The sequence below is a fragment of the Platichthys flesus genome, chromosome 9, assembly GCF_949316205.1.
Source record: "Platichthys flesus chromosome 9, fPlaFle2.1, whole genome shotgun sequence".
In the NCBI taxonomy this organism is placed as follows: Eukaryota; Metazoa; Chordata; class Actinopteri; order Pleuronectiformes; family Pleuronectidae; genus Platichthys; species Platichthys flesus.
In genome coordinates, this window is record NC_084953.1 from 3,885,645 (window position 1) to 3,910,644 (window position 25,000).

At 43.7% G+C, this 25,000-nt stretch overlaps 1 long non-coding RNA gene across 1 annotated transcript in view; it reads left to right on the plus strand.

Annotated features, from left to right (window-relative positions):
• The window catches only part of LOC133960991 (uncharacterized), a 69,031-nt gene that overhangs the window by 39,879 nt on the left and 4,152 nt on the right, over nucleotides 1-25,000 (plus strand). Inside the window, exon 3 of the long non-coding RNA XR_009921955.1 lies at nucleotides 16,760-16,829. This is a non-coding gene — a long non-coding RNA (uncharacterized LOC133960991). The remainder of the gene's footprint in view (nucleotides 1-16,759; nucleotides 16,830-25,000) is intronic.

Here is a 25,000-nt window from a genome sequence, read left to right on the forward strand (position 1 = left end):
ATATTTCATATTATTTCTCTGGACTTTGAAGCGATTCCCTGCAGCGCGTCGCTGGACTGGAACAGTGGGAGCAGGTTTCCCGGCTGACTGCCGCCCATGAGCAGCTCAACAGCCGGGCAAAGCCCCGGGATGTGGATGGGGAGTCGGGGGAGGAAGGGAGGGATCCCCCGTAGAGAGAGAGGAGATGGTCGCTGATGGTCTGAAAATGTGCAGCAGGGACGGGTCTTTTTCTTCTGAAAGGCTCTGTAGGTTTTTTCGTCATCGTCACTTGTTGCACGACGTTTAAACAAATGGTTAATCAAACTTTTCGTTGTGCAACACAGTCCTCAAACGAAAGTGCGGTCAGATAGAAGCTATTTGATTTATTATTGTTTTACACGTCAAAAGAAATGGAGAGTTTTTATTCCTCTACAATATTAAGATCGAGCACAAGACAACTTTCTATTCATTAACTTAACTGGTCGATTTTAAAGCAAGATTATACTATAAGTAATTTGTGATTTCTCATTTGTATCCAATGATTTAAATATCTCCTGATCTAAAGTCCGTTTGTATAATGGTAATGACTTGTCACATGTGCAGTTGGATGTGTGTGTCTGTGGTGCTGGTCCCAGTTTGTGGACATTCAGAGGGTCCAGGCTGCTGAGCTGCTGGGACTGAATCATCATTAACAAGCCAACAGACACAGGAGCCCTCCCTCCTCTGCTCTCGTTTCCCAGCACAGACACTAACCTCTTTCTCTCTGTCATCCCTCTCTCTCTCCCTCCACCGACTCCAGCGCACAACAGCACCCTCCATTGTTCCCTGTGTCCCCCCCCTCCATCCGCCCCTCCATCCCTCTGCCTGGCCCCCCGACCCAACTGTTGACCAACAACTCCACTCGCACATTAAACTGGGAGAAGAGGGGGGGGGGGGGGGGGGTTGTCCTAATTTAGAATATGACACATCCACAAATGCACATTGAGGGAAAGTGGGGCCGAAGTGGGTGAAATAACTCCCATCATGCTTTTCATGGCCCGTTCTAATGGAAAAATAAAACTGTTTTGAAACTATTAAAAACGTCAAAATATACCAAAAGAATAAATCATTTTATATCACATTATACAGGCCTGTGTTGTGTTGTGTTGTCGATGCACAATGACGGGGCAGCTACGGTTTGTTCGCCTGTGCTGAGAGGGTTGCCTTTCAAAATAAAAGTATAGGATATAGTGGTGGTGGTCTGGGGGTGCGTGCAGTGACATGCACAAGCCTTCTGAATGGATGCAGGGGGAAATGAATGTGTGTTTGTCATTGTATGTTTGTGCGACAGTGTGTTGTGTGCATGTCCATCACGTTCATGGCCTATTTCCTTAAAATTACAAAATAACAAAAGTATAAGTCAGTATAAAGTATTTTACTTGAGCTGTTATTGAGAGCCTCTGGTCTCCAGGACCCCTCATAGATTGTTTGGGTTAGTATCTAAGGTTGGACCGGAGTGTGTTATAGTATAAACTGTGTAAAGTGGAGTAAAGCGCCTACAACACCAGCTTTAGCCGACTGCTAATATCTCTCATTAGCATCAGTGTGGAATCAGAAGCATCGGAGTGAGAGGAGCTTACATCTCCACATGTCAGTGGTTGACACCAGATAGTTTGGGTGTGTGAGTTTTAAAGAGCTCTCCAGGACTCAAGGTGTGAGTGTGTTTTTAAAGGTATAGGTTTACATTACAAAGTGTCAAAGAGATAATGTAGTCGTTCAAAGGCTTTGTCAGTGGCATCGACATGACAGCTCTGCAAAACACACACAAACACACACACACACACACACACACACACACAAATACACATGAAACTTAACCTTTAAACATATATTCACAATTCAAAATTGAATTATTGTTACATGATTACAGTTGTATGTTCCACAACATGAGTAGCACACACATACACATTGATTCAAATAAAAAGACCAAAAGAACACATCTCACTAAACCCCCACACATTGTTATTGGTAACTTTTAGAGACATAATGTACACTTGTATTAATTTCCTGGATTTTATACCTTAAACCTAACCTTGAATTTGCATTTAACTTGACCCAAAAATCTACTTTTTAGGGGAAAATATTTTGTCCCAATTTGTCCCCAGTTAACGGCTCATTCTTCGAACACACCATCCAGACCACACTTGTGTTTCCTCCATCTTTTCCCCCACACATCAGATAAATGCTTCCCTGCTCAGTGGATGAAAACATCCTCTTAATTTCCAAAATGCTGTTTGTGTGCCGGCCTCGGCAGCAGACACAAGCTGAGGGATTGAAACCTCTGTTAAAACAAATCACGTTGACACACGTCACCGTGCAGATTACATTCCTCCATGTGGAAATGCCATATCTCTTTCAGCGGTGAATTATTCATCTGACCCGTCAACCTCTGCTGGTTTACTTACACTGTCTTCCACCCGTTGACTAAATTACTCACCAACCCCGCCTTTCTCTCTGTCGGACACTGTGGCTCGTAACGTCAAATGGAAGCTGAGCAACCAGCAGATTGAACCCTGCCTGACTTCATCTTTGTTCTCCAAACAAAATAGATTCAACTTGCTGCTGTTTTCAGACGTGAACTCTGGAAAATGTCCGTTAAATTGGGACCTGGACACTTTCCAGACTTTGTCTCTCACATGTGAAGAACGCAGCAGGAGATAGTCGGGGTCAGAGTTTTTCAGCAGGAGGCAGGACATGACGTATGAATTCTGCTTCGGCAAAACACTTGAAACCTTATCGTCTTTTCAAGTTGACATCTTCATCTGCGTCCTCTAAATGTTTGACACCTCTTCTTCAACCTGAGACATTTGAATTGTTCCACCTTTGCATCCGTCCAGTTTAAGAAGCATCAGCAACGCGCCACGCCCACTCACCAGCTTGGAATTTTTCCAGACATTTTCTTGCCATATTCTCACATCTGCTCACTGTGACATGGTTCTGGAAAATATGTGGAGTGACTCACATGCAGCCCCAGACATCAGTGCATGTCTGAAAGTGTGTCCTTCATTAGGAAATGCATTCTGCTGTATGAGTGTACTGTCAATACAATCTGTCCTCCTAAACCACACCTACAGCTGACTTCAAATTGCCAGTCCTACTTATTTATTAACTGCAGCAGCTCATAAAAGCTGTAAAATGGCTGCTTTACTGGCCCTATTAATCTTTAAGATGACAATAATGTCACAATAACATAATTAAAAGCGTAATTGAATCGGACAGCTTGTCATCCTACAGATTTACACCATATCCCACATGTGTGATCTACAGCACGGAGCTCATTCAGATCGTAAATATCTGCACATCAGCTTGTTTTGACTCCAAGTGGCTTACAGGAGTCAAACTCTTGTGTTTCATGTTTTGATATAGTTGTTTGTTCATATATGATCTGCTCCTCGCCCACTGTCACTCTCCTGAGAGGCAGCTGCGGGATGTTCACGGCTGAAACGTGTTCGGTTTGAATATAATCTGCTTTTCTGAAACCATTGCATGGACCCTTCCCTTTTAACATTTCAGCATTTGTTCAGCCGCTACTGTAAGAAGAGCAATTTTCTTTTATTGTGCGTAAAACCTCGTTCCCAGTGGATGGTATCGACTGTAGTGTAGATTTCGATTGATTGCATCATTCACTATCGGGCTATTCTGGAGCTGGTGACTCTGAGGTCTCCCCCTCTCTCCCTCTCTCCCTCTCCAGTCTCTCTGACAGAAGCTGTTGTTGAATGGAAGAGTGGCCTCTTTCAGTGTGGGTGTCCCCCCGGGGCCAACAGGGAGAGATAATCAGACAGGACAGTTACAGACGGACAGACAGACAGACAGACAGACAGACAGGCAGGCAGACAGACAGACAGACAGACAGACAGACAGACAGACAGGCAGACAGACAGGCAGATGCAAGTTGTTTCTCCCTGAGTCAGACTGAGGGAGAAACAAACGGGAATTTGTGATTTTCCACTAGATTCTTCCGTGAAATAATTTACAATCTGTTCCTCCACTTCTTCCTCCAATTTGAGTCACTAATCGAGGGCATTAAATCCTAACTGCTGTTTAATCTGTGCAGAGCTGTGAGTGAACCTTTGCACAATCTTCACTATCATCTTTAGAGTAGATTAGATCAGATTAGATTAGATTAGATAAAATGGATTATCAGGATACATCCACACGAAGACGTGTTAGTTTTGAAACGCACCAGTGTTGCTGAGAACACTCTGCGGTTGTGTGTTCGTTTCCTAATTCGTTTTAACTGCACTCAAATACAACATCAGGGCTGTTTCTCGATCAGAAGTATTTTCTGCTTAAATAGGATAAAGTTTGTTGTAGCCATCAATAAAGATGTCTGCAGACATAAGTTTTACAGCCACTAGAAACTCTCAGATTTTAAAATATTGAATTAGCATTTAGACGACACTTTGTTCAATCCTCTCAAATTAAATCTGCTTCCTTCATAGAACACATCCACAGATTTATGTATTAATCTGCATCAGAAATGAAAAAAAATTCCTGCCATTGAATTTACATGTGAAAAAATTGACATGCAGTGGACTTTATCTTCAATTTCACTAAAATCACAAACAAAAGGGAAATGATATCTATGTAATGGACAATGGGTGTGACTGTACTCACAGATATTAATTATACTTTAAATTCACATACGGTTTTACAATGTGTTGATTTATAAAATTTCTCACATCATCTTTAAATAAAGTCTCATGTCTCCTGTCGTCTCTCTAACTGACTCTGAATGAACTGAGTCCTGAGGAATCGTCTCCCTTATCTCCCGGCTCAGACCTGCATCACATGACCACACAACACCGATGCGTTGGTAAAGGGCCTATAGATTGAAACATTATCATGTCATATCAGATGTTCAGGAGTTAAACAGGGTTTTTCTTCCTCTGGACAACAAGCTACGGCTGTGTCAGTGTTGTGTTTCATGATCATAACCGGCTCAACCTCTGGAAGTTTCCATCGCAGATTTTACCTGTGTGTGTGTGTTAGGGAGAGAGAGAGAGAGAGAGAGAGAGAGAGAGAGAGAGAGAGAGACATGGCAATATAATATATAGGGCAGAGCGAGAGGGAGACAGGTCTGGCCTGGGCTGGGTTGGGCAGGTCAGTGCAGCAGCATTTGATTGTAAATAAGAGGAGTCAGTTCACACGCCGATCAAGTGACGGCGAGGAACAAGCGAGCCATTTGAACCAGGTGGCTATCTCCCTATCTGAGAGATCAGAGCCCTGTCACCCCCCCCCCCCCCCTGCTCTCGTCGCTGTGTGTTGCGCAGTAAGGGACACACACACACAGACACACACAAGTGAAGTGACATGTCCCTCCCTGCTGGCTACAAGGGCAGGCAGAGTGGCTGGATGAGATTTCACTGTCTCACGTTAGGAGAGAAGAGGAGAGTAAGGAAAGGAGATGAGGAGAGGAGAGGAGACGAGGGGAGGGAAGGAAGGAAGTAGCCCCTGTTGTACTTTATCATCCTGAAACTATCAATATGTTTTTTTTTATTTATTGTTTCATATGTTAAAAGAATGTCACAAATCCCAGAGTCACAAATCCAAATATATTCAATTTACAAAGACACCAAGCAGCAAATGTTTGACCTCTTTGGTTAAACTGGTGGAGTCTGAAAAGGTGGTGGAGTTCTAAACCTGCCTGTTTGGAGTGGGCTGATTGTTTGAACCTGCAGCTGGTTTGCCATTTTGTTTCTGAAACTGCATAAAGTGAATAAGTTATTGAATCGTGGCAACTAAAGAGCATCTGACGCCCTGGAACCCTGAAGCTGCACCGTGAAGCACAAAGAGCTGTTCACCTGTCTGTTCAAATTCTGATGTCTCAACGCAAAACCCTAAACTGGAGAATCAGTCGTCGTTCTCATTGCCTCAATAAATATAGATTATTAACAATAAATCCATAAATCAATAGGTTCTTACTCTAATGTGTAAGAAATTACTTTGATTTATTAACGGCTGAAATAACTGCTACGCCCCTTTATTTTGACTCTAACACAATAAGAGACCAGATGCTCTTAACCAGCATTTTAACAATAAAAGTCAATGAAAAGTGGATCAAATATAACATGAAAGCTGACACACAGACACACATACACACTCACACGCCTACACACCCACACACACACACCCACTCAGATGTTTTTTTCCCTTCATATTGCGTCTTGACAATGGCCCCCGGGGGAGACCATGATGTGTGTCAGCTGCTGCCTGTTCATATTGATTAAATGACAGCCAGGATCACTTACCGATTTGCCGACTGACGGAGCTGGAACATGCCACACGGCCCTGAGGGAGGTTTAGGGACCGTTAGCCGTGCTCAGCCGGAGGCGCAAGTTCACAGCCGCCGCGTTAATGTGAACATCCTCTCCGTCCCACTGGGAGCCCACGGGACACACGCTGTAGATTACCCTGTGCACTTCAGACGTCTGGACAATCGGTACAATAACTTGTATTCAGAAGGCAGACTCACAATAAGGTCGTCATGATGTGTGGTGTAACGTAAATAAAACAAATATGTATGAATCCATATTTCTGTACCAAATTAATGAGATATTACACATTATTTTAGGACATAATTTCTGTCAGTTATAACATCACCGTAAAACGTAAGAGACACAAGTTGTTAAAACAGCTTTTTATTTAAAAAAAACATCAAATTAGAACATTTCTAAATGTTTCATGACAAAATCAGAACAGAGCAAAATGCTAAATATATGAAAAGACAGAATAAGACACACCGGGGTGAACCCAGAGAGTGTCTATAAAAACAGAATGGACACATAAAGACATTAAATACTTCACACTGTAAGAAAAGATTATAGGTCAGTACAAGTTGGAAAAAATAAAATACTGCAGCTCAAAATATGCGAGAACACGAATCAGAGGTCGACGATTCCTGTTCATATAAAAGATTTTATTCAGCTAAGTCCACACAGAAAATACTCTATTAAAGAATTTGACATAACACATATTAAAAGCTTGAATAGGGCGACTAGAAGTCAGGTTCCAAAAAGAATATTGGAATTATATTTTCTGCTCTTTAGGCCACTGCAGCAGCCTGTGGGGTCTCAGGTCTCTTGTTAATGGAGTTGAATATTTATAAAGGTTTCTGTTAAAATCCGTCCTTTTTAAAGCACAATTTATATTCTGCTGGTTTGTACATCGTTGGCACAGGGAAGGAAACGTACAGATTCATCAGGAGCAGACTGAGAAATCAAGTTCAGTCAAGACAAGACGGTTAATTCCATCTAAGGAGGAGACAACAGGGACATGGTGATACAGGATGAGCCGAGATTGAATCTTAACTGGACATGGCAACAAAAATACCATTTGTATGATCAGGACGAGTAGAGGAGGGTGTGATGGGACAGAGCTAGAAAAGGACAGTAAAAGACAAAGCAGGGCACGACACAGCAAGACAGATGAAAGATACAGTATGGACAGGACTGAGTGGTACGAGATGTAGGATAAGATCCCAACAAGATGGGTAATCAGGGAGTGTAGGTGAGAGGACAGGCACAAGGACACGGGACATATTACAAAAGGGACAGGACGGTAGATGACGGGACTGGACAAGATGTTACAGACAAGACGGAACAGGACACAGTATGAAAGGATGAAATGGGATCTAAGAACAGGTCTGACCGGGCAGGACAGGAAAAGAATACAGGCAGAATGAGAGGACATGTCAGAAATGGACTGTACAGGAGAAGAAAGATATAAACGATCGAGCACTGGACATAAAAAATGGGTTTCTAGGACAAGGAAGGGAAGGACAAGGGACTAGAAAAGAAGAAGCAGCCTGAGAAAGGACATAAAGAAAGGATGGCACTGAACATATTAGGGTGAGATGAAACGGAACAGGACATTGCGAGATAGGACAAAGTGGGGTAGCAGGACAGGACTGGACATTATTTAACTGGATATAAAGGAAGGGACGGTGCAGACGGGACCTTTGGCACCATCAACTGCTGCCGACGGTCCCAGCTCGGAGAGGGCCGGCTCCTGCTGATAGGGTGCGTGGCCTTGGGAACGAGCCAGGTGAAGCTGTCGAGCACAGATTAAAGCTGAGATTGATCAATCACTTCAGTCCTCGGGGCCGCTGAGGGACAGCCTAGCCCCGGGACACAAACACGGACACTATTGATTGTGAGTCGTCTTCTATCAGATCTCAGTGAGCTGCTCCCCTCGAGTCAACACTGTCACACATTCACAACCCGCACACAATGACGGTGAACCCTGTTTCTTTAGCCCCGTCTGTCTCTCTGTCCGTCCACGTCTAAGTCCCTCAGTGGAGTTGACAGGACTCTTGCTGTGTGTGAATCTTAGCAGGAATGAGCCTCTGGCCATGTTTACTAACAGGCCTACAGGACATTTAGCAGCAAGGAGGGAGGTTTGTATGACACTTAAAGGAAGCTGTCAACCATAAAGCGTCATATACTAAGTGGTTTACAGCTCGTGAAGAAGAGCAGCCTGAAGGAATCATGATGTAAATGATCTTATTACCATCACGCCACAAGTGATGCGGGGAAGGAAAGCTCCCAAATCTCCCATCTTTGTACCCTAGAAGCTTTTCATGGGTCAGTTTGATAGCAAATTCTAGAATAATGTTGAAGGTGGCAAATTGAATCATGACAATTATAAATACATTTTAAAATAGCACCGTAAAGTTCTCAAAATTCTTGAATATGGTGGTGACAGATCTGATGAATCTAGAGAGTCAGTTACTTTTCAAAAAATATTTAACTGTTACTTTTATCTCCTGAACCCTGATCAGATATTTTCTGATATTATCTCTTGTAGTGATAATATAATATATAGTTTTATGTCTATAATCTCTGGATGTTCCTTAAACTGTTTTTCACTTAATTTATATCTTCAGGTTTTTTAACTTCTGCGGCCCTGGAAGCCCAAAATAACTTTTCCTCACTTTGCAGCTTCATTGTGAACTAGTAGTAGAAAGGACACAATGTGCACTGGATAGAAGTTTAATATGTTCTTTATATGAAGAGAGAGGAAAAAAAAACACAAAATCACCTACACACAAATAAACACAAAAAGCCTGAGTGTGGCTGTGATGGGAGGGGACGTCTGTATTGGGAGCAGTGGCCCTAATAAGGCTAAATACCAGACTGTGAATAATCTCCCAGTAAACTGTCTACTCATGAAAAAACACACAGAGATGCAACAGCAGCAACTCTCGCTTTCTGCCTGGCTGCCCTCCCCCTGCCCCCCCCTCTCTCTCTCTCTCTCCCTCTCTCTGTCCACACTGTTCTCTCCCTCCTCCTCCTCCTCACCCTCCTCCTCCTCCTCCTCTTCCTCCTCCTCCTCCTCCTCCTCCTCCTCCTCCTCCTCCTCCTCGCTCCTCGTCTCGTCCCAGTAAGTAGGATAAGGCTTGGAGAGCTCTGTCGTCCTGGTAACTGCCAGAAGTATTCAGTTTGAAGTTTGAGGGGGTCAGTTTGCGGGTCAGAGTACCCCCCCCCCCCCCACACCCCACCCCACACCAAACTCACTCACCCACCTCCCCCCAACACACACACACACACACAAACACACAGGAGAGAGAGTGGGGTGTTGAGGGGGACCCCCATATGGACCCGGAGCCCTTATACATGAGGGGATAGATAGTTTTGGTCGGGGGGGCAGGGGCCACAGCGGAGCCCTGCATCTGAAAACAGTCGCGGTACCAGAACCGGCTCAATCTCTGGGATTGAAATTAAGCTGATTATGAGCGAAATCTGACCTGGATCTACTCTTTGTTATAATTGAATTTTTGTCAGTTCAGTTGCTCCGGTGTTCATTTCCATTCGTTTAGCACGATGATCAGCAGCTCGACCTCGGAGGCCGATGCTTTCATGCTCCTATTCGAGCACGGAACAAACACTATACAGCTTTCAAGAGTAGATGAATAAATACCTACATTTAAAATACTTTAAAATATACTTACAAAACTTCTATTCTACAAAATAAGTCAGATTTACTGTCATGAAAGTTTCTCTACTTTCCAATAAAGTACTATATAGTTTGTTTTACTCCTAAAGAGCATCTATTTAACAATTAAATGAATAAATACAAGTTGCAATGACTTGTGTTGAACTCACAGACATATTTATTCAAAAGTTACAATAGTTAAAAAACTAGATTGAGGAGGAGTATGTGTGTAAAAGAGAAATTATTAATTTTCTCAGTGAATCAGTGAAAACGTCAACGTGTTCCTCCCTGACCTTTACATAACAAACAAACAAACTGGGGTCAAAGTGTAACCCTCTTGGCAGGAATATAAACTATATATTCGTACATCAGAAACTGGAGCCTGAGCCACAATCCTCTGACGGTTGAAACCATCAGAATCGAGAACAGTTGGGTTTTCTGAGAGTAAACGACAAAAACAAAAACATAAATTCTGGCCCAGCCGAGGTCCAACGGTCACCCAACCTTTTGTGTTGTTGTCAATGAAACGTTGTTGTTGCCCTGACTGTGGGCCAAACACTCCCCTGTGCACACAAACAGCTCTGACTGCGTGTGTGTGTGTGGGGGGGGGGGGGGGACTCACACACCTTGCACAACACTCCCTGGCTCTGCGGAAATATAGTTTGAGTTCATCAGCCCCAGACAACGGCAGAAGACCCCCACCTCCACTGCCCTGCCCCTGCAGGTGCAGCCCCCCCCCAACCCCCCCTTGCTGTAAAACACATGTGAGGAGACAGGTCTGTGAAACAACAGGCAGCTGGAACCTTCCTCCGTCCGGCAAAAACTGCAATGTTGGGACGTTTTTCCAGTGTTTTCTGTGGTTCTGGGGGCAACTGGTCGTAAATCACAGTTTCAGTTCTACAGTTATTTGAGGTTAAAGGCCAGTGAGGCTTCATCTGAAGTTCATCGGCAACAGGAAGAGGAAGTGAGGTCATCTGACGTTTCCAATATTTGGAACAAACTTTCTTTCTTTCCTTAACTTCCGCTCTCTCTTGGTTTTTTCCCTCTGTCTCTGTCTGTCTCTCTCCTGGGTGGTTTCTGATGTAAATGTTTTCAGTCAGTTGGCGGCTGAGTCTCAGCAGGTGGTCCGGCAAATCCACAGTAACCCCCAGCAACCCCTGTCCAGCCAATCCAAACCCTGGCCGGCCCGCCACTCCGCTTAGTTAGCCCTGACAGGACCCTCTGTGTGTGTGTGTGTGTGTGTGTGTGTGTGTGTGTGTGTGTGTGTGTGTCGTTGTGAGTGTGTGTGTGTGTGTGTAACGAAGAGAGAGAGAGAAGCATTTGAAAAGTAGCACTCGTAGGACAGGGTGTGTTCTTGGAGTGGTCATTAAAAGTTTATTAAAAACTTTTCAACCGTTGGGAAAATGGGTTTGAGTGTCAGTGAGCAGGGAAGCCATCGTGTGTCTGAGTGTGTGTGTGTGTGTGTGTGTTTGTGTGTGTGTGTATGTCAGCTCATATCTACAGCTACTTCCTTCCCTCAGAATCATAATCAGCTTCTCACCTTTTATGTTTTTGAAAGCACTCATTCTCCTTCTGTCATCATGTCGTCAGTTCTGTGTTTTTCACTCGGCTGCTCCATTCAAACACATCAGGCCCATTGTCTGTTGGTTTGTTGTGAAGCATTCTGGGAAATGTGTCACTCCCTGAGGTATGATGATGAACTTTGAGGGAGAGCAGGTGCACCAGCAAAAGGAATTTTCACTTTTTTTAACCAACGCTTAAATAAGTCTTTAGTGATAATTGTTATAATAATGATAATAATACTGAAAAGAACTGATGACTCTATAATTATGTGCCCTTTACTTTTTTTCTTTGTGTTTACATCCTGTTAGATCTTATCCTCAAGGTTTTCAAAGTTTAAAAGATTTTACCATAGATTTAAATTTTGTTTTTATTCTTTGAAAATCACCAAGACAGTTTCTGAACCATGTATGATAATACTAATTATGCAGTGGTAGTTTTTAGCTTGATTACTCTCTGATAAGACAACCAGTGAAGTGAAAACTAAAGCACCAGTGTACTTACTCATCCTTCAGTTCTCAGATACATTTAAAAACTAGCCCCAGTTTCTCCCAAAGTCTTAAAAGAAATCACGATTCATTCATCTGACAAACGCAGGATAATACAAACTCCTCTCTTCTCACCTGTGAACACAGACCTTGAAGTAAGAGGCCTCGCTCACAGACCTGAAACACTTTGCTGAACACAACTAAACAGCGACTCAGAGGTAATTTGACTCAAGTCGATTAATAGCACTTGTGTTTACAATCATTCATTTCAGGCTTTTTGTGCCTCGAGAGTAATTTAAAGGAAAAGTGTCACCTGAGGTGTGAGCTCGACAAACAGCCGAACACAGACGAGTGTTAAAAAGACAGTTTCAGGAGTCACTGACCCGTGTGGAGACAGTCAGGTACTGCACAATGAACGCACTATAAGTAGCTGTTAGTGACAACAATCACAGTTTCATGTTTCCACAGATGAACACACACCAGGTTCACCAGCTGCCTCTTTCATATTGTCATGATGTCAGTGGTTGGTGCCTCTGTTAAACACAGCGTGAAAATCATAACGCAACTGAACCACAAAGCCGTTGTACGACGTCCCCACAGTCAAAGTGACAACAGTTTTTTTATTTTGTATTATTGTCCGATCAATGGTCGTTTCACAGACTTATTGTGAATTAGTCTCTCTCCTCATCTGTGTCATGTTCAAATCCTCTCAGAGCTCAGGATGCTCGTCCCTGCCGTTTTCTTTCTGTCCACATTTGCTCTCTCCCTCTTTTCCTTTTCCCCGCTCCTGTGAGTGATAAGGTAACGATAATGGCGATCACCTGAAGACACATTTTTTTAGAAGATGTTTGTGTGCACGTGAGAGAGAGAGAGATGCAGGGGACGGGTGGTGTAAATGTCTGAGCTATCATCAGCTTTGATTGGCTTTGAGTGGCTCTGAGTGCCGGGTCCATCCCATCAGCTCTCCTGGGTCCTTAGGAGCAGTGTGTGTGTGTCTATGTGTGTGAGTGTGTGTCTGTTTTTTGTATGAGGAGAGAGGATTTCTCCCTGTTTGCCCTGTACACTATGAAACCCTATCAGGCCATCAGAGGAGTGTTTTTATAGACTGTGATTCACACAGAGACTGAAGGTGGAAACTGTGTCAGCAAGCGAGTGCCCCACTGAAGTGTCTCTGAGCAAAACACTGAATCCCCATCGGACAGTTTGTCCACAGGCTTCACTGAGATATTAGAACTCAATATCATCACAGGGCTAATACTATAATGAAAGAGATAGTAGAAATAACAGCTGAGTTTCTGAGGCCTGATCGGTTGAATACTTTTTCTTTCAGTTGGTCAATCTCCGCTAATTGAAGTCTAGAGTTTTGGGTTCTTCTTTTCCAGTTAACAAAAGCACAATTTGAATCCCCTCCATGTTTACTGTTGTTGTAGTGTTGGTCAGTTTCTATGGCGTCATCTTTGTTGTGTAATCCTGAGCGTTACCACCGCCTGGTGTTCTGGAGGGGAACTCCTTTTCCTAGTTTCCGGTTGTTCATGCGTCAGCAGTGATAATTTGCCTTCTTCAATCTTCCCTGGTCTTTAGAACACAAATGCAACAACGGTCTCCTGGAAGCTTTTAAATCGAAAAATGTATTCACTTTTGGTCGGCTGATGTGTTTTCTCAATTTCAAAGAATGCTTCACATGCTACAGCTGCTTCATCCATGTATATAAAGTCTGAGAGTTGTTGAATGTCGTCATTTACCTTTGTATCCTCTCAACACTGTTGCTCATGAAGAGGTTCATCAGTGAGAGAGGACGGCAAAGCTCTCGATTCTCCATTTGCAGCCAATAAAGAGTTCAGTGATTAAAATAAAAGTGACCACCCATTTCCTGTGGACTTGTTAAGAGGAGGTGTCGTCAACTCGATTACCACCTCCAGCTCCATGCATACCAAAGACAGCACTGCAGGCCAGAGAAAGGCTCCGGGTTAATGGTTAACCACGCTATGTAAAGACAATCAGATAGCTGAGCTGATTAGCAAATAGACGTGTGTGTGTGTGTGTGTGTGTGTGTGTGTGTGTGTGTGTGTGTGTGTGTGTGTGTGTGTGTGTTTGGGACAACAATACGATTAATAGCCAATATGTATTGAAATACTGCAGCTCTGAACAGATCATATGACCATGCTACCAGAATGGGAATTATGATGTCATACATATATGTGTATGTAAACGGTTCATCCCTTGATGAGTGTGTGTGTGTGTGTGTGTCTGTGTGTGTGTGAGTGCATACATGCCAACATGGATGTCTGCATGTGTGTCAAAAACGAGAAAGCGTTTTTTTTTGGCCAAGTTGGCATAACTTCTAGCGTGTGTGTGTTTGTGTGTGTGTGTGTGTGTGTTAGGTCGTCTGTGCATATGTGTGTTGGTGTTTTGTATAGAAAGTGCTGTGTGCAGTAGAACAGGGGATTTGTTGCCATCAGCACGGTGATGTCAGCACCCAGAGACAAACAAAGCCAGAATCCAAAACCCTCTCGCGGCTACCCACAATCCCCCTGGGCAGTGTGGGGGGCCCTGCCCGGGGGCCCTCAGCTGTTAACACACATACATCCAGGTTAACACCAGCTCTCTCTGTCTCTCTCTTTCTCTCTCTCTCTCACACAGAAAGTAACACACATGCGTTAACAAGGTCGGTAAACACACACACACATCCAGTGCGTACACACAACATACACACATATTCAATAAACGGTCACTCAAACCTGTTTCTACTGTACATACATGAGCTCAATTACATATTCACATCCACTCACATGTGTGATGCTGTCAGTGCACTCATGCACGCTGACTCCACCCGTCCAGGCCCCATGTGCATATGCATAAATCCTCCCTCATGGTCATTCACACTGGATTAAACCAGGATTATTTGGCTCAAACAAGTGCTCCAACGAGGAGAGTGAAACCAGCTGTAAACTAACGTGCTCCTGAGGGATGTTAAATTGACTATGAACTAATTTCAGGAAAAATAAAAACAACTGTGAATTGTGCAAGAGCAATGCAAAACCAACTGTAGAATACTGTGGGTACGACTCCGATGGAAATACAGTGTTAAGGGAAAGTGAGCCCAACTTTAAAATACAGCTGTGTAAAACTCAGTTTGTACTTTGTTTAAAGCGACGCTTCACTGTGTGTGAGTGAGAAGTCAAATCAGAAACACACCTTTGTTTGCTTTGGCCATCCGCCTCAGCCACAGGCCTTGCAACTGGGGAATGACTTTACTGTTACTGGATTGTTAGTGGAGTTCAGATGAATAAACTGGGACTGAACCGAGGAGGAAGATTATATAGATACGATGAGTTAACACAGGCTGTTATCTGAAGGGACTGGGAAGGCCGGTCAGACTGATCACACACTGCAACACACACTCTCCAGGTTTTACAATATTATCCTTTTTCAGACCTGATATTAACTGAGTGATCCCATCACAAGTAAATCACTCGTAATTTATGCTCATGCATGATTTGTGATTAAAGTTGATTTAAGAATATCGATCTAATCTAATAACTTTCTGTATCAAACCAATAATTTATTCCGTTTCCCAAGAGAAACACAAATGTGTAGCAGATGAGCTACAATAGAAAGACTCAATGAAATCAGTGTCTTGATCCATGAATTGGAGTCAAATCCCAGAGTGTCAGCTGGACGGTGAAACGACGAGTGTGACGCCGCTGTCGCCTCATTCAACTGTTTCACAACAACTAGCAACTGTGGCTGCCTTTCTCTTTAAATGCCCTTCTGTTCAAAACAGTAAGAGCCAGACAAGGGCTGGTAGAGTGTGTGTGAGTGTGTGTCTGTGTGCGCATTTGTTTGTGATTCCATTTTTTTGGGCAGGGAGAGCAGGGTAACTGGGCGTACTTTACCCAAACAGGTCCTCATTGTGCTGGAGAAGGAAGAGCAGGGTCGTACTGCACCCTATTCAGCCAAGTTTGGGTGCAGGGGGAGGGACGGAACACTATGCATGTTTGTTTATATGTGTGTGTGTGTGTGCGTGTGTGTGTGTTTGAGTACAGTAGTATAAGCGAGTGCTGGGAGATTTGGATGCATACATCCACTGTGCCTGTTGAGGGGGATGGATTTTATCAGAGTTCTACCCTCATCCCTCCTCCAAATCCTCTGTGTGTGTGTGTGTGTGTGTGTGTTTGTGTGTGTGTGTGTGCACGTAGACGGGGCCAACAACAGCTTCCTTTGACCCTTATAATGAGGGAGTTCTTTAGATGGCTGCTACGTAGTAGATTTGCTTTTACGTTACTTTTATCAAGACCTTCGAGCATCTTTAACTTGGAGCAGCTGAACTTTATCATCAAAACATTGTGACTCACCTGAACCGCAGCTACTTGTTTCCTGGTAACACCACTTTGCATCTGGCAGCGTCGGGAATGGGAACTGTGGTTTGTGTGTTCACGACCTTTTAGTCTCAACAGCTTTTCACCAAGGACGGGTGTTTTTGTGAATCTGCTTCCTGTGAATCCAACCACACCAGATGAACTAAAAATAAATCCATGTTATTTCTGTGGTGTTTCCCTAAAGCTCTGATCAATGAAGTGTGAGTCTCTGTAGATCTACACAGATGTTCATCTAAACACTGCAGAGCAAATCAGCCAAATTAAGAAATAAGCATTGAATAAGCAGCAGTTCAGTGTCAAAACCCAATTCACTGATTATTAGTTTGTGTTATTTGATTATAAGTTATTAAGTATATTTGTTTGGTTGTGTTTTCTCAGTGATGCAACAGAAGAGAAGATGGAATCAAGAGACCAGAACGTTGGATGAACCGGATGGCGGTGGGGACTGGTAGGTTTATGGAACACACACATGCACACACTCACATTCTCACACACACACACACACTCGGACTGGCACTCACACACTCACACTGAGTCCCATAGAGAGACCCAGCAATGCCCTGGAGGGTGCCAGTCATGCCCAGCTTCCGCTGCGCTCCAAATTGAGCGTGGCACAGAGTGTATGAAGTCAGCCGTCTGGAAGAGAGCCAAGCATTGTTCCTCCAAGCAGCTGGATGGTAATTACTAGAGAGAGAGAGGGGGAAGGGGCTCGGGGGGGCTCTGCCACCTCACTACTGTTGCTTCTGTTTCCTCTCCCGCTGCATGGATCGTACAGGAAACTGATTCATATGGTAGAATCACACACGTGTAAGTCAGACAACATGAAACACGCTCCTTACATGTGGAACCAGTGGTGAAGGGATCTGAAGGAGATGGAACGTTGGCTCCAGGCCCAAATGTCATAAAGAATTTAAATAAAGTTTATTATATTATCATATAGGATAAGGAGGTTTTTTTTGCTGATTCACCATATCTCAAACATATGTATTGAGATCAGATACATCCAGATCTTTATTATCCAGGTCCGGACTCTTGGGTACCTTCCCTGGAGTTTGTCTTTCGAGGATGGAGGAGGCAGGAAGTGACGTAGCTGCGGAGAGAACTTGTGTTTGAACAGCACATCGACACCGACTCAAATCATCAAAACCTTGTGAATCTCATTCTCTTTTCCAAGTTGTCATCTTTGTCTCCATCCTCTACGTTTACATCTCCTCCCTTTCTTCCTGAGATATTTATATTCTCTTCTTTTTGCCTCCATCATTAGAAACTTCATCAACAAGCTCACTTGCTCTGTTAGTGAATCCTCCGGACAACATCCTGCTGTATTCTCACACAGGCAGAGTTTTTACTGGAGGGTTTGGTAGGAAACACTCAGGAGATGGTCAGGAGCAACTGACTCTGACTTTCAAGTTGTCACATTCAGCACCTCTGGATAATATCAGGGAAATATCTGGAAAAGGTCTGGAAGCAGCTTTTCTCCACATCAGTATTTACACTGAGCGTCTCTCCACCAGGTGAACTCTCAGTGTGTTTGTTGTGTACCTTTACTGTATCTGATCAAAAAAAGAAGAGCGATGGACATGAAGTGGTGAATTTGATGCTTCAGGCCGATAGAAGGAGAGAGAGAGAGAGAGAGAGAGCAGGAGGTGGGAGGTGGAGGGAGCTTTTCAGGAATGTGTCAACTCGCTGTCAGCTCTGTGCTGCTTTGTCACGAGGCCGCAGAGCACTGGAAACGCGTAAAGTAAAGTTGCCATTTTCACACCTTGGACTCCTCCCGCCCTCCTTCCTCCACCTCCCCTCTCCTTCACACACACACACACACACACACACACTCTCTCTCTCACACAGTGGCAGCAGTAGCCAGGCCAGCGCTGGTGCAGCTGTGACCAGAACAATAGCATTCCTCAGGTTTTAAACGCCTGGCACTTAGATTCCTAACAGTCAAATTCCTGGCGGGGAGAAGCCGGGGGTTGCTATAGGACGCCGAGAGCCGTAAGACGCCGTGTAAGGAGACGTACAGCTGTAAAGCTCTGTGTGATTTGTTTTTTTTTATGAGAGGGATGGATGGGTACAGGACGACGGGGGGGGGGGGGGCTCTGTTGTTCCTCCTCACGTTCTGTTTCCTCAGATGTGACATTTTCCACACTGCAATCTTAGCAGTTTAGGTCGAGAGGCGTCCCGCTGCTCTGTCGGGGGCATCATGTGTCGACGGAGGCACCTGTTATGTCAACACGTGTGTCTCCTAACTGGTTGTTGGCACATGTGGCGCCCAAAGCCACACAGATGTGTTGAAAGCGACACATTAGTTTTAAGAGTGTTCAATTAGGCGTTAACGCAGGAGACAAACAAGGTCACAGTTGTGTGTGGATGACAGGTCACGTGTTTTCAGAGAAATGATGCAGAAATCATCGAAACGTGACCAGTTTTGAATTTCAGCCGTCAAAAAGAAACCTTTCAAAACATTAAACTGGACACATTGATACTAAATTGTATTTTTTTTTTCCCAAACAGAAAAGGGTTTTTAATTTAATCCCTTCAAAATGTGTCTTCAGGGGGTCTTACTGACAATTAGTTCATCTGTTGACTGACTTTATTTTGAAAAGAGAAATGAGAAAACCCAAACTCTGTGCACCTCCCATCGTGTGCGCCTCCTCTGGCGGCTCCGGTTCACACGGCACCGAGCCGCCCCGGCTCTATCAGCCCATCTGAAATAACCCCAAAAAATAACGATTCTCTCATTAACCACGCCTGTTTCACAATTTAAATATAAATGAATCTAATTTAGAAAACCTCGGCCCCGATGAAGGAGACTCATTTAGAGCCAATCTAAAATTAATGAGGGCATCTGGAGAGAGAGGGAGAGTGGAGAGGGGCCCGGCGTGGCTTAACAGATACCGCGGTTAACAAGCTACTGTACTTTAAACACTGGAAAATCCCTATTAATTTTAAAGTTAACACACTACTGTGCTCTGACTGGTGGAGAAGCTCTTTAACGTTCGGTTCAGACACTTAACGGTGACATGTGCCGACTGACTCTTGGCCTGTCGCTGTCAAATCCTCCTTTCTGCTGTCAGACGCCAGCGGTTATCAGACGCCGGCTGCTCGGGCAGAATTATCATTTTCTGGACATTTTTTTAACACAATGACGTTTGAATGTGTCCATGTGTGTTTGCAGGTTTCGACCCTGATGCTGTCGGATCTGCTCCTTCACAGTTCTCGTCCTCCATAGTGTGACCTAAAGAAACAGAATCTCCTCCTGGTGGTTTTTAACTGATCTCACAACTGCATCACAGCTTAAAGTTTAAATTAGCTTCAAGATTCAAGAGATATTTATTGTTACAGCACGAGTATAATGAGGTTTTGTGTGTAGAAACAAAATTGGTAACACACATAAATTTAAAAAGTCTACAAAACACATATATAAATATATATATATATATATATATATATAGAATAAGGTCTGTGTATAATAAAGTGTCCTGGCTCACTGACGGTGCTTTGTGTGTAAATCTATCCTGGTTTTAAAGTTTGATCTTTTTTTAAACCCACATTTTACCGCCGCGCCGTCCGTTACATTTTCTTTTTTTTTGCCTCAGCCGCCACTCGAGAGGCTCCAGCAGATGCCAGCCATCTCCCACAGTGACTGTTTGGTTTTGCAGGTTTAATTCCCGATGGGTTTGGGTCCAGAGTGATTAGGCTGTGCCCTAAAGGCCAGCGGGCTTGTCAGGTGTCTCCACACATTAACGTTGTTCTGCTTGCACCCTGAGCCGACAGCACAGCGAGGCGGAGGGCTGGAGGAGAAACGCTGATCTGGCATGGTGGGAGGCACGGAGGAGCCCAGTGTTTAATTGTATTATAATCTTTGAAAATATGTTTTAATTCAATTTTTTGTATTAAGAGCGAGGGGACTTATCTGACATTTAAGTCAGTGGGTTATTTGTGATATTTAAAAGGTTGTGTATCGGTTCTTTTGTCCACTTACGTGAGAAAACTTTCTAAAACTCCTTGATTTAAAGTCTTAAAAAAGGTTTTACACTGGGATTAAAATAAACTAGATTTTTAGTGTCGTACAATTTGTATGGTGTGAAAAACACAACAACGCGATAAACATTTAAATTGAATTCTCTCTATGTATAAAGAAATAAGGTTTCATTTCCATGACTGAGGCCCTTTTCCTTTCTCTTGTCTTCTCCCCTCTGTTTGTAAAAGCAACACTAATGGATGCCACCTCACCATTTTCGTCTTTAGCCTTTAACCCTGGAGCCCGTGGAGAGATAACACAGCCGACTCTTCTCCGCTGGATTCAAATAAACTTGCATTGTGTCTGCGCACAAACAACTTCCTGCACGCAGACATTCAGCTTGTTACCGGGGGCGGGCAAAACAACAAAACAAAAAAAAAGCTCAGGCTCTTCCTGCTTTTGACCTCCAACCCCGTCCTACCCCGTCCACACCCCCCGCGTGCACAGCAGGGTGCAGCTATAGGGGGGAGGTGGTGCTGAGGAGATGGCGTTAGGCTTTAGTGCGTGTCTGTGTAGGCAGAGGAGGTGATGTTAGGCTTTTAGAGGGGGGGGGGGGCTCGTGTCCTGTTCTGAAGTATGGGAGGAATAAAGTGGAGGAGGTGGAGGGGGAGATGTGGAGACCTGCTGAGAGGGCAGCCTATATGCACTCCTCCTCCTTCCTGCTATACCTCTCCCTCCATCCCTCGCCTCTGTTCACCCTCCTCCTCCTCTTCCTCCCTCTCTGTCTCCAGCCGTGGGGGCAAAGTACATTACATGCTTGCTAATCAAACCTCCATTACAAGTTTGGAGGGAATGAAGCAAGAGTTCTGAGGAGTCTTCTTCTTCCTCCTCTTCCCTCTTTCTACTCACTTCAGTGTGTGTCCGTCACCTTCCTCCTTCTCCTCCATCTCCTCCGAAAGCCTCTTAACTTTTGAACGGTGTGTAATACGCTGGAGGTTTTCCACCGACATGCTCACATGCGAAGCCAGAATCCTTTTCACAAACAAAACACCTCAAATACTAAAAACACAGGAAGCAGGAATCGTTTCCTTATGTCGCCTCAATGCCAGCTAATATAAAACACTGAAATCGAAGTGGATTCATTATTAAATAATGTTTTACAGTAGCTGCCATGATGTCACATTGCAGCAACAAGTCTTGCTATTTCTTTAGTCATAAAAGTACAGATTTGAACAACTTGACGGACGCATGGAAATTTTAAACCGAAATTCAGAGCCTGTCATAAAACTGGTCACAAGCTACATGTCGTGGAATCCCTCTGAAAGTCAGAATACAGAGAAGGAAACATGAAATGTGACGTCTGATGAAACATCAAACAACACAGGATTGTTAGAAGTTTAAAAATAAACTTTCTTGTTTCCCTGTTTTCATCTGAACCAGAAAGTAGTGGCAGACATTTGATTCTTCTGGTTTGTTCTCCAGCTCCTGCAAAGCATTTAGATGTCGAGGCACGTTTTTAAGATAACGTGTTGATTAGAGTTTGTTGATGCAACACACTTTGGTTGAATGGTGGCAGAAAAGAGAGGTTAAACTGGGAAGAGTTTAGCCTCTGGGGAGCATGATTTCTCTCATTCATTTAAACTGATCAACCACAAGATTTTAACTGGTAACTGGCTTTAAGTCTAAAATATGATTAGCCACAAAATTAAACTAGTCTTAAAAGATAAAAGTTTCCCAGATGGGCTGAGAACTCAAAATTGAAAATACAAAACTAAATGAATACTAATATCTCAGCACGAGAATATGTCCTACACGTAAGAAACAGATTGAAGAGTGTTGATGTGCTCTGAACAAAAACTGTGCGACCCGAACAATCTCCTGCTGCTTTCTTCACATGTGAACGGCAGCCCCCGGAAGATTTAAGACCCATTTTGTGGACATTTTCCAGAGTTCCTGTCTGAAAACGGCTTCAGACTCCTCTTCTGGGAGTCGTGGATAACGACGAGCGAGTCGGGCTCCTTGTATCTAGCACCAGAACCAGACAGTCACCTATCAGCAGAGTTACATTTTTGGATTCATTACAGTTGGAGATAAAAAAAAAAGGTTGGATTCTACTCTTGTCTAGTTTCAAACTGCATTAAAATCCATTGTAAACTGAACTAACAGCTCACTGGGAAACAGTGGGCTGATTTGAATAAGCTGCGGAAGCCCCCTCGCAGCTCTGTGGCCTGCCAACCGTACAGGGGATCAGAGGATGAGGTCTGCACAATGCCACAGTGACACACACTGGATCTACTGTACACAATATCTGGACTTACATATTGAAAGCGATACACACAGCAACACAAAAGACATAGCGGAGACAGTCTTACAGGGGTAATTAGCCATGCACCCAACCGAAGCCCAATTAGCATAAGAGCACAAGCTCTCCCAACACAAACAGCTCTGTTGCTCTCTTATGTTGTGCTCTGTAAAAACACAGAGGAGCTGTCATATAACAGCAGGAAGTCCATTTTATCATTTCATCTTATGCAATAATGACACTTTAGTAGAGTTAAATTCCAAGTGTAGATACCCTGCTAATATTGTGTTTAGCACAGTGTTTATGTGCATTCTGTTAATCTCCACTTTCTACCGACACAGTGTAACACACACTTGTGTTATTTACAAACTGAGAAAAGAACAGGTTGAACTTAACTGATACTAATAATAATAATTTATCACGCTGCTTCCTTCCTTTCTGTTGGTAATTGGATTTAGTGAACACCTGTATAAGTGTAGATTGTTCAGGGGATTATGGTCAGGGAAGCCTTGAGTCACCACTAATTATCATCACACACACACTCACACACACACACACACACACACACACAGAGAGAGAGAGAGAGAGAGAGAGAGAGAGAGAGAGAGAGAGAGAGAGAGAGAGAGAGAGAGGCACGAAGTCTTCTCATATTTCCCCCTGAACCAAACTCCAGAGAGTTAATTGATAGTTTGAGGTCGTTGTGGCTTTAGCTTTTGCCGGTGGACATCCCAGTAGAGATTTACTGGTTTTCAGGTAGTTATTATTCTAGGTTTCTCACTTTCCTTTGGCTCCACGATGAGTTTCCAGTGCATGTGTTCACTCAAGCATTATTACTACAGGGTTTGATTGTGATACAACTCTTGAGAAAGCTTATTTTAAGCCTGAACTGAACCCTGGATATTCTCGAGAATTGATTCAGATTTTGCATGCGTAGAATTTCTACAACTTAAAACTCTGGATGATGTTCGATTCAGCCCACGTGAGAATACAGCAGGAGAGTGTTTAATGAAGATTACAAATTGAAACACAGGTCATACTCATAGAAGAAGATGAAGTCGATTTGGAAAGACAACGAGTTCCAAGAGCTTTTTGAGATAAGAACCGATGCTGGTGTCACCGTGCTGTGAACAAAACAAACATGTCCCGTCTGCTCCTCCCACCTGAACGCTCCGGAGATGTTCCTGTTGTTGTTCGCGTCCGACCCAGAGAATCTCCTGCTGCCTCGTTCATATGTGACAGGAACAGGTCGGAGAAAGTCGAAACACAATTTTAATGAAGTGATACACAAATGAGAACAGTGTTGACGTCTGTGTTTGATCCTTGACATGAAAACACCAACCAGAGAGAGAGAGAGAGAGAGAGAGAGAGGGAGAGAGAGAGAGAGAGATGTGAGTCCCACACTGAAATATGAGATAGCAGTGTAGCTGTTGACTGAGAGAGAGAGAGAGTGTGCGTGTGATTGTGCATGTGTGCGTGTGTGTGTGTGTGTGTGTGTGTGTGTGTTTAGATAAGCGATGAACAGACAACGCTTGTCCTCAAGTCAAAGAGCTCCAGTGGCTAAAACCCATCAGGCACCATCACACACACACACACACACACGCACACACACATTCTCACACGGACAGGTGATACATCATGGATGTGAAAAGGAGGAGGAGGGAGAATTGAGGGTAAAGATGGACAGATGAGAAGGAGGTGAAGTGGGGGGGAGAGGTCGAGGAGGAACCCAGCAGGGGGGAGACGAGACAGTTACTCCACTTAATTCACGTATGTAAGAAACAGTGAAACTGATGAGATCATCACAGAGATGATGTCTCAGGGCGGCTTGTGTCTGCTGATGAACTTTTTATTTTTTAAACGAATCAGGAACACTGATGTTGTTTCTTTCAACCTTCTGACCGGGGGGGAAACGATTCAAACTCAACTGTCAAGAGGCCACGAGGGAGTTTGTATGGCTGACACACGCTATGCACTATAAACACAGATGGTTGAATATGAAAACATGATAAATTACATGAGACATACAATAAATAGAGTTGAAACAAAAACTTAAATTAGTTACAAAATCAAAAAACGTTCCCATCATCAGCCATCGCTCTTACATAGAAGACTCTTCATCACTCCTCTCACTGTAGCTTGTTAAAATGATGATGACGACACGATGAGATGAAGAAACACAAGAAGCAGAGGTTGTGTGTCCTCACAGTGTCGTTTGTGAAGTTTGAATAATTTGGTGCGGATTCAAAATCTGGATCTAGTGAGTTTAAAAGTGTTTTTATAATCTGTTGGATCTGGTCAGAGGTTTGTTCTCCACATGAGAGAGCTTCTAAGGAAGAGAGGTCATCTTTCCAGTTTG